The sequence below is a fragment of the Pogoniulus pusillus genome, chromosome 31 (genome assembly GCF_015220805.1).
Source record: "Pogoniulus pusillus isolate bPogPus1 chromosome 31, bPogPus1.pri, whole genome shotgun sequence".
Lineage (NCBI taxonomy): Eukaryota > Metazoa > Chordata > Aves > Piciformes > Lybiidae > Pogoniulus > Pogoniulus pusillus.
In genome coordinates this window covers 11,730,822-11,745,000 of record NC_087294.1, presented here as the reverse complement: position 1 = coordinate 11,745,000, position 14,179 = coordinate 11,730,822, and the positions used below count along the sequence as shown (strand labels likewise).

Below are 14,179 nucleotides of genomic sequence, written 5' to 3'. Positions count from 1 at the left end.
GTTGGACTCAATGACCACTACCTGATCATCCAGATCATTATGCCTCTGACAGTGTCAAATGCTTTACTGAAATCAAGATAGACCACATCCATTGCTCTGCCATGATCAATCCACCTGGTTATGTCCTCATAAAAGGCTGCCAAGGTTGGTCAAACATGACTTCCCCTTGGTAAAACCATGTTGACTGCTCCTGATGACTCCCCTGTTATTGATATGCCTAATGACAGTGAAAAGGATAAGTCGCTCCATTACCTTTCCGAGGATGGAGGTGTGGCTGACCAGTCTATATAGTACTGCTCTGGAAGGGGGGGTGGACTTAATGATCTCCCGAGGTCCCTTCCAACCCCTAACACCCTGTGTGGTGACAGGCCTGATAGAGTAAACATGGGCTTCTCCATGTTGGTTTGCCCAGACATGTTCCCCTACTTCTGTGCTTTCAAGCACAATTCAAAATGAGGAGAAGAGGATCTCAGGTCTTGCTCTTCACTGGGAAGCTTAAAGAATATAATCACCTCCTTACATCTGTTTTAAAGCTTTTCAGCCAGAGAGAGTGATCTGCCATTGGAATGGGCTGCCCAGAGAGGTGATGGAATCACCATCCCTGGAGGTGTTCAAGAAAAGCCTGGCTGAGGCACTTAGTGCCATGGTCTAGTTGATTGGATAGGGCTGGGAGATAAATTGGACTGGATGATCTTGGAAGTCTCATCTAACCTGGTTGACTGTGATTCTAAGTCAGAAATGTTCCCTCTGATTTTGAGAAATCAAGAAAAGTTGCTAAACTCAAACCTAAAAAATGAAATAAAACAAATAGTTAAATCACTCAGATAACCAAGCTAAACTCAAAGCACAATGAATGTTATTTTTAGATGCTAATGATGTTGCAATGCTGTGATGAAACACACTGCCAAACTAAATAAAACTGTCCTTTCAAGTGGTTAAAATGGAAGTTTAGCCTCTTATGCAAAACAGAGCATGCCAATTACTTCTGCAGTTGAAGGAACTGACAAGTTACGCTTAGTTCTTTTAAAGTCTTTCTGCCTAGAGACCGTAGTACAACACACCCATCAGTGCCATGGTCTAGTTGACTGGATAGGGCTGGGTGCTAGGTTGGACTGGATGATCCTGGATGTCTCTTCCAACCTGGTTGATTCTATGATGCTATAACACCAACTGTATAAACCATTTGTAATTTAATTAAGAATATTTGAGAGGTTGTATTTAAGTCACAAAACATCTTGTCAAAGGGAGGGGAAAAGGGCATTTTGAAACATAATTATATCTTTAGGTGACATTTGGGATTTTTTTAATGTGAAATTCAAATTGGTGATGAAGACCTGCACATATATTTTAATACATACTTGAAGTGTTAAAAAGGAAGTTACAGAAAGCTTTGTTCCAGTGTTACTTTCAGCCTATTTTATTTACAAAGTCCTTGTTTTAGTCTCCTTTCCACTTCTATATATAGTGGTAAATTTGCCCAATAGGTGAAAAATGTTTTCATTATGGTCTGGTAACATTAACAGGTATTTTATGTGACTTGTGTAACTCTTCTGTCTAAAGCAGAGTCAGATTTTGTTGCTATTGCCCTAGGCAAAGCTGAAAGAAATGAAGAAGAATAGGATTATGAGGCAACCAACATGGCTATATCAGGTGAAACACCATCATATGGAAGTCTGCCTCTGTGTTGCCTGGGCAAGATTAAACAGGTGGAAGATCAGTGGAGTAGAGAGAGAGCCAATCTGTCATACCTCTGCCTTCCGTACCTCTCTTTGCTCAATCCACTCCTTTCTTTTACTGCATTTACTCCCTCCTTTTATTTCCTATCTCTGGTTTACATAACAGCATCACTGTTAATTAACATAATACATCCAAAATATGTTTACTTAGGTTGTTAGAACTGTTAAGGCAGATCTGATTTTAGTCTCTTACCACAATTCAGGTTAAGTCTGAGGAACCATGGAACCTGCAAGTCTTATGCTATACCAGCAAACACATCTATCCTTCCTGAAAAGGGTTATTTGTATCACCTCATTTCTTGCTGAAAGTGGTTAAGATAAATTACAAGATCCAAAAATGGTAATCAATTGTCTGCTTATGATTGCTTTCTCATAGAAGCAATAGATCACAAGTGTCAAACTATATTTGCATGAGACATTCAAATCATGTAGTGAGACTGAGGGCATCCTGAATGCCACGACTACCATGATAACATAAATAATCAGTTCCACAATGGTTGAGGTTGACAGGATTGCCAAGAAAAGTAGTGAAGTAACCAGTATCATTTGTTGGCCTCATCAGCAATCAGATAACTTCTCAGGATTTTTGAGTAATCTGTTAATGCAAGCCATTACTTAACTGTTATTTGACTCCATGTAACCATTGCTTAATTTCAGCACAACACTGCAAAGGGTGGGGAGTACTGTGCTGCTTCAGTGCCAAATGTGTATTTTAATCAGTCCCTTTTACACAGTGTCATGGCTCATAATAAATAGTCACCATTCTGCATAGCCACCTTTTAGACATCTGAAATCAGAATGCTATCTTCACAGAGCTTTCATATGGTAATATAGCCATATACCCACGTGTCCATACATACAGATATGGGTTTATGTATGTGCATATTTTAGAACTCAATTTCCATAGCTCTGTGCTATGAAGAAATGGAGAAGGTTTCTAACCTGTATTAAGGAAGCTTCCAAATTGAGGAGGGGAGAAAGAGTAGAAAAGGGAAAAAGAAGTTAAAAGTGGATAGTGGAAAGATAAAAATGGAATGATGAAAATAGGAAAGGACAGATAAGTCACAGTCACTAAGTTCTCACCAATCCTGAAGTCAGACTTGCACTTCAATCAAGCCTGCATAGCTGAAGGAATCACTTCACACTGATAGATTTTATTCAGACCAAGCCTGTTAGACTCAGTAAAATACCTACCTCGCATCCACATTATTGTTCATAAGAAGCATTTTGCTGAGAAGCAGCAAGGGTTTACAAAAGGCTTTACCTTTTCTCTTTTTTTTTTAATCTTTTCTCAAATTTTCTTAAGCTACTTTGCATTCTTTCTTTCAACAGACTTCAATATGGAGACCTAGTAGAGGAGGATTATCATAGTTTAACCAAGAGAAAAACTAATTGAATCATTAACTGGTCATTCAGATTCAAATGTCTTCCTCTCATTTGCACTGTTGTTTACACTTCTACTTTACTCCTGCATGTCTCTCTTTAGTTTCCCTTGTTTGTAAAACTCCTTAGACTGTAGCTACACTCTAAAGAGGTCATGTGAAAATGCACACCAAAATGCAAGTGAAAGTCAAGGCTTTCTATGTTATTAGCCACACACTTATTTTTTCCCAGTAAAAATTCTCATCTCCATGGTTGAAAACAAATCCAAAAAGAACTGCCCAAGATTTTACAACTCTATTCATTTATCCAACATTTTGTGTCATGCAGTTCTCATTAATATGCATTCAATGCAGATTTTCTTGTTTAACATCGTCCGTGGCTGTAGTGGTAAATTGCAGAAGAAGTTTTCTCTTCTCATTCCAAATCAGCCTGTAACAACAGCAATAAAAATAAAAGGAAGTTATAGATACAGTTAAGGGATCTTACTGGTACAGTTTTATCACGTTTTGGCATGGAGTTGCCCTCTGTGCTAGTTTGAGCCCAGCTGGGATGTTTTCCTGAGAAGAATTAGATAATAGGCTGTGGAAAGGAAACAATGGTGATGGCTACTGCACTCATAGGCTTGCTGAGATGTACAAATACAAGAACACAAGCATAGATAAGGCAGAGTTTGCTCTCTGGCTTTGGGCTGTACTTCTCTCTCTTTAACCTGCCATCTAAGTGACTAATCCTTCTGCTTCCTAACTCGCCTGGCTGATTCTCCAAACTCACCTTGCATGTAAGGCAAAGTCTGGGGTAAGGTAGAGGGGTGGGAAGAAGGTGGAAGGGTGGTTGGTAGCCCCTCCTCGGGACTCTGGTTTATTTTCCAATTACTCTGAAGTAAGATAATAGCATAGAACACAGTTTGATTTTTCAGAGATCAGTATATTACAGACAGATTCAGACCTATGTAATGGCAAAGTCTGGAAAATCCATTTCTGTGTGTCTGTCTATCTCTTTATCTATCTAATCTTTCTATCTCTATATCTCTTTATCTCTATATCTACCAATTTATCTAATCTTTCTATCTATGTATTTATCTATCTATTTACCTATCTAATCTTTCTATCCCTATATCTCTTTCTCTATAGCTATCAGTATATATATCTTTATATCTATCAATATCTCTATATCTAATCTTTCTATGTATCTATCTGTCTATCTAATCTTTCTGTCTTTATATCTCTTTATCTCTATATCTATCAATCAATCTATCTAACCTTTCTGTCTCTATATCTATCTCTCTATCTATCTCTCTATCTATCTATCTATCTATCTATCTATCTATCTAATATTGCTATCTCTATATCTCTTTATCCCTGTATCTGCCAATCTATCTATCTAATCTTTCTTTCTATCTATCTATCTATCTATCTATCTATCTATCTATCTATCTACCTACCTACCTACCTGCCTATCTATTTACCTATCTAATCTTTCTATCTCTATATCTATCAATATCTATATCTTTATATCTATCAATATCTCTATATCTAATCTTTCTATGTATCTATCTGTCTATCTAATCTTTCTATCTCTATATCTCTTTATCTCTATATCTATCAATCTATGTATCTAATCTTTCTGTCTCTATATCTATCTCTCTATCTATCACTATCTATCTATCTATCTATCTAATATTTCTATCTCTATATCTCTTTATCTCTGTATCTGCCAATCTATCTATCTATGTATTTACCTATCTAATCTTTCTATCTCTATATCTATCAATATCTATATCATTATTTCTATATCTATCAATATCTCTATATCTAATCTTTCTATGTATCAGTCTATCTATCTAATCTTTATCTCTGTATCTATCAATCTATCTAATCTTTCTATCTCTCTCTGTGTCTATCTATCTATCTAAAGAACAAAAAAACAGGTATGGCTTTTGTAACTTTGACTTAAAAGAATCATTTAAACTATTTTTCACATAATATATTTTAAGATGAACTCCTGATCTCTTAAATAAATCATAGTACATAAGAAGTAAAAAGTCATGATTTATTTCAGGGGCTAATGACTGTGATGGGAATAGCAGTTAATATGTTCTTGTCAACTAATCACACATGATTTTGAAATTCCTTAGAGAATTCACCAGTACCAGCAGCAGGCAGCTACTTTAAGAGAAAAAAAATGGCCTTCTCCAAGTGAACAATTAATCCTCAAGTAAAATGAAAAGTTTGTGAGGTCTGTAACAGATTATTCATAATGCTGTTTGAAAGTCCTTGTCACTTGATAACCTACAGGGTTTAAAATTGCTGTGTGCACTTTTATGTTATTAAGATGCAGTTTTGCTTCTATTTACATATCATTGCTTATAAACAATATAATACTAGGAGTGGGAAAAGAAATTGTTAAAAGGGAAATAAGCTATGTGTTCATTTGAGGCTGACAGCAGAGCAGGTGGGAATTATGTTGGAATCAATGAAGACAGCTCCATGGAAAATGTAAATTGCCTGTCCTCTTTGTGGTTCAGAGGTGTTTTCAGGGCAATTTAGAATTCTGTCTGGCTTGACTCACACTCACTATGTTTTGCACTCAAGGCAGAATAGTGGCAGAGAACTTGTGAGGCAGCAGAGCAGTAATTCAGTTTGCCTGATTCACTTGCTTGCAGCAACTTCCATATTCGTTGAACCAAGAAAATCAGTTTAGTTTTTGCTCCAAAGTGTCCTGAAGTAAAAAAAATATTATAACCATAATAACAATAGCAGCAGCAACAAAAACAACAACAATAATAATAATAAATTAATGATTAAAGTAGTAATAATAATAATCTAATGACAACCACCACCATAAGTGTGCAAATTGAGTTCAACTACCCTAATGAATGCTTTTTGCTTTACCCTTAACACAGTTATCACAACCTGAAATCTCTTTACATCATCTAATGGACATCTGTTACAGCGACTCTGAAGTCAAAGAATTTCAAAGGTTTTATTTGCATGTTAAATTTTCCTTTCTCCTAGAAATTCCATAACCTTTAAAGGATAGGAAAATCATTTTTTCAAAGAGCCATTTGAAAAGAAAACAAACAAATAAAATCTAAACAGACAAAAAGCCCCAAACCCTTTCCAAAACCAAGCTGTTATTAATCATAACACCAATATATTATAATGAAGATTTCCTACAACTTGTTCTGAGAGGAATAAAAGTTATTTTGGTCATTCTTATTACCATCATCTAGACTACAATAATACCTCAAATAACATCAAAATATTCTTCCTAACTGTATGCAAGCAAACAACAAGGAAATTCTCCTTGCAAAGAACATGCAATCTCATTACGAGACAATAGACAACAGATGGATACAACAAACAGATGGAGGAAGAATAAGGTAGCAATGAGATGATTACAATCAGTATGATAAGCAGTGATGCATACCAGCAAATGGGCTGCCTAGCTATTGGCTATGTGTGTGTGCATGTATGTAAAATTAACATAAATACCATTGGCATGACATGAACTAATTCAGAACATCTGACAGTGTCAGCTTAGAACAACAAGGAATGCAGATTCAAGCAATGAGACTTTGATGACCCTGAGGTAACGTTAGGGAAAGCACTAGAGATGTCTGATGCTGTTATCTGATAAAAGGGTGGAAAGGGCTTTCAGTAAGGGGCTAGTTTGTTGAACTTTTGCAAAGTAATGATTTCCATGTTGCTGGGAATTACAAGGTGAGGAAGGGAGTTCAGGTCAGGATGATTCATCTTTCTAGGGTTTGTGTTTGTTTTGTCTCCACATCAAAGTCAAGAACATTAATATTAGAACCAAATATGCCTTGGATAGAAAATAAGCTATGTGAGGCAACAGTCTGAGACAGGGGAGGCCAATGACAACTGTAGTCCCTGAATGATAAATACTGGGACCAGTCTCATTTAATACCTTCATTGGCAATATTGACAGTGGCATTGAGCACACCCTCAGCCAGTTCACCAACAATGCCAAGCTGTGTGGTGTGGCTGACACACTAGAGGGGAGGGATCCATCCAGAGGGACCTTGACAGGATGGAGAGGTGGGCCAATGCCAAGCTCATGACATTCAACAGGGGTCCTGCATCTGGGTTGGGGCAATCTCAGGTACCAATATAGGCTGGGCAGTGACTGGCTTAAGACCAGCCCTGAAGAAAAGGACTTGGGAGTGCTGGTGGATGAGAGGTCAGTTAGAACCACCAGTATACACTTGCAGCCCAGAAAGTTAGTTGTAACCTGGGTGGCATTGAGAGATGTGTGGCCAGCAAGTTGAGGGAGGTGATTCTCCTCCTCTACTCTGCTCTTGTGGGACTCCACCTGAAGTACAGTGTCCAGATCTGGAACCTTTATTACCAGAAAAATATGGATGTGTTGGAACATGTCCAGAAAAGGGCCATGAGGATGAAGCACCTCTCCTATGAGGACAAAGCTGAGAGAGTTGAGATGTTCAGGCTGGAGAAGAGAAGGCTACAAGGTGATGTTATTGTGGCATTCCAGTATCTGAATGGGGCCTACAGGAAAGCTTGGGGAGGAACTTTTTAGGGTGTTGGGTAGTAATAGCATTAAAAGGAATGGATCAAAGCTAGAGAAGGGTAGATTTAGATTAGACACTAAGAAGAAGTTCTTCACCATCAGGGTGGTGATACACTGGAATAGGCTGTCTAGGGAATGATAGAAGCCCCATCCCCAATGTGTTTAAGGCCAGACTGGGTGTAGCTCTGGGCAATCTGATCTAGTGGAAAGCATCCCTGCCCAAAGCAGGGAGGTTTGAACTAGATGATCCTTGAGGTCCCTCCCAACTCTGACAATTCTATGATTATTATGCCCCTGGAAAACTACTGAAAAATGTCATTATCAGATTTGGGCAAAAGTTGGGCACCTCAGGTTCCATGACAACTTTACTGTTACAAAATGACTGAGCTTCAAGAAATGTTCTGAAAAGGGCAAAGTTCTGCAAACTTTAAAACAATTTTTTTTTTGCAGGGGATGAAATGGTGAAAAACTACATCTAAAGTCCGCTACAGAAACCATTTGCAAAATACATCTGCTGCTGAAGCAGAGAACAAATCCTTCCCAGTGTGGCATTCAAGGAATGCCTTGAAGGATATTTGAGTCCTTTTTAAAAATTCCTATGCAAACATTAATAATGTGAATAATGTGCATTTAAAACAGATCTCCTACTGATGAAAACCCTACATTTCCAAGAGTGGTGGCAATGAGTAGAAGAGAGACTACTTTGAATTTTTTGCACTAGTTTAAATCTGATTGCTTAAACAAGTATAGATTTCTCACAGGCACTTTATGACTCTGAGTGTTAATGTTGGTAAAATTCATTCCTTTTCTTAAATTAAGCTAGGTTCTTTATTAGATATATATATATGTACATACATATAGGTTCATATACATATTATTTTTACAAACATATATATATATATATATTAAGTTCTTCACAGAGAGAGTGATTTGCCATTGGAATGGGCTGCCCAGGGAGGTGGTGGAGTCACTGTCCCTGGAGGTGTTGAAGCAAAGCCTGAATGAGGCACTTAGTGCCATGGTCTGGTTGACTGGGTAGGGCTGGGTGCTAGGTTGGACTGGATGATCTTGGAGGTCTCCTGCAACCTGGTTGATCCTATGAGTCTATGATTCTGTGATGCAGGGGAGTGCTGCTCTTCATGTGGATGTGTATCTCTGCTCACAAAAGACTCTCCATTCCTGAGTGATTTGTGGCACAAGCTTTTAAAAAGAAGCTGAGATTATCCACAGGATGATGGTCTGATAGTCATACACTTCAATGGGCATTCTCCTCTTGATAAGTATGGTATGCTATGGTCCAGTTAATTGGCTAGGGCTGGGTGCTAGGTTGGACTGGATGATCTTGGAGGTCTCCTCCAACCTGGTTGAATCTATGATTCTATGATTCTATGTATATAAATATATATATATATACATGCAAATAAATAAATACTACAGGGAAATGGATTTCTCATTTAATTGCAACCAAAATAAAACCAATTTTTTCCAGTTGATTGCTATGATTCTATTATGAATGCAATATATTTTCCTTTAAGATTCTTTATTTTAAAAATAGCTTATTTTTCCTACAGTGTGCTTCATTTCATAGAATCATAGAATCAGACAGGGTTGGAAAGGATCACAAGGATCAGCTAGTTCCAACCCCACCCAGCATGGGCAGGGGCACCCTACCCTAGAGCAGGCTGGCCAGGGCCTCATCCAGCCTGGCCCTAAACACCTCCAGGGATGGGACCTCAACCACCTCCCTGGGCAACCCATTCCAGGTGCTCACCAGTCTCATGGTGAGGGAGGAAGGAAGGAAGGAAGGAAGGAAGGAAGGAAGGAAGGAAGGAAGGAAGGAAGGAAGGAAGGAAGGAAGGAAGGAAGGAAGGAAGGAAAAAATACACTAGAAAGATGGGCACAGAAATATTCCTAAATCTGCAGTTTTATAGGAATATTTTACAAGAGACTATTGCAATATGCAGCTCTTAAATTCAAGCTGCTGCTAGGACTTGAATATGCATTGCTGAAACAGATTATTATCTTGTCTGTGAAGGGGATACAATGCTATAAAACATTCCATCATTTCCAGATTCTGTTGAAGGAGGCACAGTATTTTTAATTAAGCATTAATCCTTTCCACTGTTCAGACATGTTGTAAGAAACAGCGGGGCTTTCACACATCTCTAGCTATCTAGTTCATGCCACCAGATGAAATAAATCCCAAGTCATTCCTGATCAAGGAACTGAAGTGGAAAGGAGCAGTGTCTTTTCTCATGGTGACTCTAGCATATGTTTGTAGATGAAGATCCTAGATTCATTTCCTTGCTGAGAAACAGCTGAGAAACTGAATAGCATCACACAGGAACTCTGAATTGCATCAGTCATAGATTCTTCATAACTTTGCTTATCAGATATATACTATGTCCTAGATCTAAGTAGAGGCAATCCCAAGCACAAATCCAGACTGGGCAGTGAGTAGCTGGAGTGCAGTCCTGAGGAGAGGGACTTGGGGGTGCTGGTGAACAAGAAGCTCAAGAACCAGCAGTGTGCACTTGTAACCCGAAGGGCAAACCAGAGCCTGGGCTGCATCAGGAGAAGTGTGGCCAGCAGGGCGAGGGAGGTGATGCTCTCCCTCTACTCTGCTCTGCTGAGACCCCAGCTGGAGTACTGCATCCAGTTCTGGAGCCCCATTACAGGAGGGATGTGGAGATCCTGGAACTGACTATGGGAGTTGAGTACATCTTCAGGGCTTGACCTCTGCCCATCCCCAGGGAGGTGCCTGGTGACCGTGGCTGCGGCTGCTCCAGTGCTCCCAGGTGCCCTGCTTCTGATCAGAGTAGTGGGACAGGTTCTGGCTGGTGTCCCCTGGGGAAGAGTAGGGGTCAGCTCTCACAGGACTATGATGGGGAACACATCTAGACTAGATTATACTTCTGGTGAAACAGATGTCAACCACCAGCTGGGCTTCAACCTCTAGAAAATTGGATATTGGTAACTATTTCTAATTTTGGTTTTGCATCATTTTCCAAGTGCAAGTTGATAATTTGTGAGCCCATGTGCCAAGAAATGAATTGACCTGCTCTGCCTTCCTGGAGGAGCATGCCAGTTACCAAAGAGATAGATACACAGATGATACACAGAGGTCCCTTCTCTGGACTGCTTTTAGTGGATTTGACCATGGCTGCTGCATTATGTATTGTTGGAGTGCATTAGACCAGGAATCTCAGGGAGCATGCTGGGCACAAGTCTCAAGAGCTTGTAGATCTCAGGCAGCTTAACAGTTGGTGAGCATGAAGATACTCACATCAGATAAGAAGTAAATGCTTTGGGGCCTGATTTGTAGCAGAATCTTAAGTGCCTCAGCAATTTGTGAGGCGAAACTATGCTCCCTGAACAGGATAAGTGTTGGTTTTAGGGACTTAGAGATCTAAATCTTGGTTTAGTCCTTGCCCTCAATTCGTACCTTTAAAAAGCTAAATGGTCTGTGTCCAGGATAGCTGCTCTTCAAAAAGCACATCACTGCTGACAACTCTAATCCTCATGTCCAGACAAAAATCTCCAAAGAGAAAATTCTCCTGTCCTAAAGAGACATTAATTTAGCAGACCTGATGTTAGTTAGTGCAATTATTTCTCTTTTGAAGAATATTATTACTCTTTTTCATTCCCATGAGTTTGAAAACCCACTTCTTCAACCTTCTCTGCCTTAACATAAATATCCATGCTGATAATATACTTAATAAATGGGAAAAAAATATTCCCACAGTGTTTTGGTTTTGAAAGGCTCTAATATTTTGTCTCTATTGACTAGCAATCTGAACCAATCATACCTGGTTAATATATTTCTATATAGCAAATTATATATAAATGGAAATATCACAGGCTCACAGGATGTTAGGGGCTGGAAGGGACTCAAGGAGATCATCAAGTCCAACCCCCTCTGCCAGAGCAGGACAATCCTATCTAACACAGATCACAGAGGAACACATCCAGACAGGCCTTGAAAGGCTCCAGAGAAGGATACTCCACAACCTCTCTGGGCAGCCTGTGGCAGTGCTCCGTGACTCTTACAGTAAAGAAGTTCCCCCTTGTGTGGAGGCAGAACCTCTTTTGCTGCAACTTATACCCGTTGCTCGTTGTGGGAGCTGGGGTTGTTTAGCCTGGAGAACAGGAGGCTCAGGGGTGACCTCATTGATGTCTACAACTACCTGAAGGGAGGCTGTAGCCAGGTGGGGTTGGTCTCTTCTGCCAGGCAACCAGCAAAAGAACAAGGGGACACAGCCTCAAGTTGTGCCAGGTGAAGTATAGGCTGGATGTTAGGAGGAAGTTCTTCCCAGAGAGAGTGATTGGCATTGGAATGGGCTGCCCAGGGAGGTGGTGGAGGCACTGTCTCTGGAGGTGTTCAAGAAAAGCCTGGATGAGGCACTTAGTGCCATGGTCTAGTTGACTGGCTAGGGCTGTGTGCTAGGTTGGCCTGGATGATCTTGGAGGTCTCTTCCAACCTGGTTGATTCTATGATTCTATCCAATGATATGGATGTATAAGTGAGTGAGTGGGTGAGACTGGCAAATTGGTGAAATTAGGTAACCTTCCAGAAAGTTGACTGCTTCAGCAAATACTGCATCCTCTGGATGGCTTCAGAAATTTGGTATGTCCTAGGATCATTTCAAGTATGAAGAAGAGAACAGGATTTAGTCAAATCCAGGTGACAGGCTAACAGAACCCTGCCAAAACACTAGTATAAGGTATAAAACCGTAGAGAATGAAGCAAATGAAGGAAATAAATCTCTGCAAGTTTTATTCCTTGGGATACGACTCAAACTGTTACAGGAAATGAAACTTCAAGCTATTCAGTACTTGTTTATTACTGTTATTGTTGACAGGATAGAACCTGGAAGGAGCAGAAGAATCAGTAAAGGAAAACACTACTAGCCAAGATATTTGTTTAATATAAAGATGTGAAGATATACCTAAAAAGATTCTTTCATGTACACTCCAGGTAGTTTCTATGTTTGCTAAAGAGGAAAGCTTTTCTTCAAGCTATCTTACTTTAGATGTAATCATGCCTTCTCCGGCATCCTTTTAGAGAGAGCCTCAGCAAACAAAAAGTTTGCTTCTGAACCTCCTAACACATTCTTCATCCTTAGTAAAAGAAACAAACAAGAAAAGAAACCAAAACAAAACCACCAAGAGCTGGATTATTTAAACTCACACAAGGACTTTCCTTAATAGTAATAACCTCATGTGTAAATGCATACTAGGGTGCAGAATGCCCATTAAGGAGCTGAGCACTAAGAAGGTTTGTGATTGACTCCGTTTACCACTGAAGGACAGGTGATTCTTCACAGAATACATTGACCCCTTCCAGGCTCCAGAAGCTCATTCAGCAGTCTTAAACATGTCTATTTGGAAGTTCCTTCCCATCAGTACAGCTTAGGAGCCGAGGGGAGGAAAATGCAAGGCATCTTTGTCTAAGGCTTCGATGCGCTTAGACTTAAGCACAATTATTTTCCTATTTAGTTTGTTCAGTTGTTGGATAGATCAGTAGGTAAAGCCAAGGATTAAAAAGCAAGAAAGAAAATAAGAGATGGTCCCAGATAGGTTTGAGCTGTAGTCTAAACAAGGAGAGAGTGACTGTGCATTATCTTCATGTGAATGGAGATTCCTGGGATAATGCTTATGGCTCTTAGCTGCAAAAAAAAAAGTAAGAAAAGACTTTCCCAATAGCCACCCATTGTCCTGCTTTTGTCAAGACTGAAATAAGAGAAGCCGGGCTTTTCGGGTCTAGTCTGTGAGGATGGCAGAGTGGAATGCAGTTGGATTCCAGCTGAGTGTTTGATGTCTTCATTTTTGAGGCCTCTTCTGAAAAAGAGCTGGCAGGAAAGTGTGGCCTTACATAGAAAAAGGGCAAGTCCTGGAGCAAGTAGCTTCCCTAGTAATGAGCAGACATCCAATTCTATTATAATAATGTGCTTTCATTGCCACAGTGGAGCTAATAGAGTTGTGGTGACTTCACACCTGCTGCAGCCTGGAAGGAAAAAAGAAAGGGGGAGAAAAAAAAAAGTCACCATGAAATCTCCCAGAAGGCTTCTGCTGTCTACAGGCAAGAGTGCAAGTGACAGATAAAGTGTCTGACAATGACATATTGCTTGAGGACTGCAGTGAAATGACTGGAAGGCTGCAGTACAACCTCCAACTTCTCTGCCTCTGAAAGAAATCAGAAAAAGAAATGATACATAGAGTTAAAAGTTACCTTTTCTCCTGATTTTTTTTTAGGGGGGGTGGGGGTTTAATGTGGTAGCACTCCATCAGAGAAGATTAACTGAATTTAAACTCTTCCAGGCCACGTATGCCTATTCAGCTCCTTATCTGCTTTTACTACTATTAGAAGAGAACCTCATAGCTTACACTCACTTCCAAACAGCAATTTGTTTTGAAAAATGTCAAGATCAGTGGAAATGTTTCCAATGGCACAGGAAGGCATTATTGCTTTTCTCCAGATTCCACTGATAAACACAAGCTTGCTTTTC

The 14,179-nt window shown here is 39.6% G+C and overlaps 1 protein-coding gene across 2 annotated transcripts in view; it reads right to left on the bottom strand.

The window, feature by feature from the left end:
* The window catches only part of EPHA7 (EPH receptor A7), a 266,536-nt gene that overhangs the window by 7,635 nt on the left and 244,722 nt on the right, over positions 1 to 14,179 (bottom strand). The window contains exon 18 of one of the 2 annotated variants that reach the window (XR_010307951.1): positions 12,431 to 13,677. The exons of the other annotated variant lie outside the window; for it this stretch is intronic. The gene's annotated coding sequence lies outside the window, so the exon portion shown is untranslated. Of the gene's footprint in view, positions 1 to 12,430; positions 13,678 to 14,179 lie in introns of those variants that run through there. 2 annotated transcript variants of the gene reach the window in all.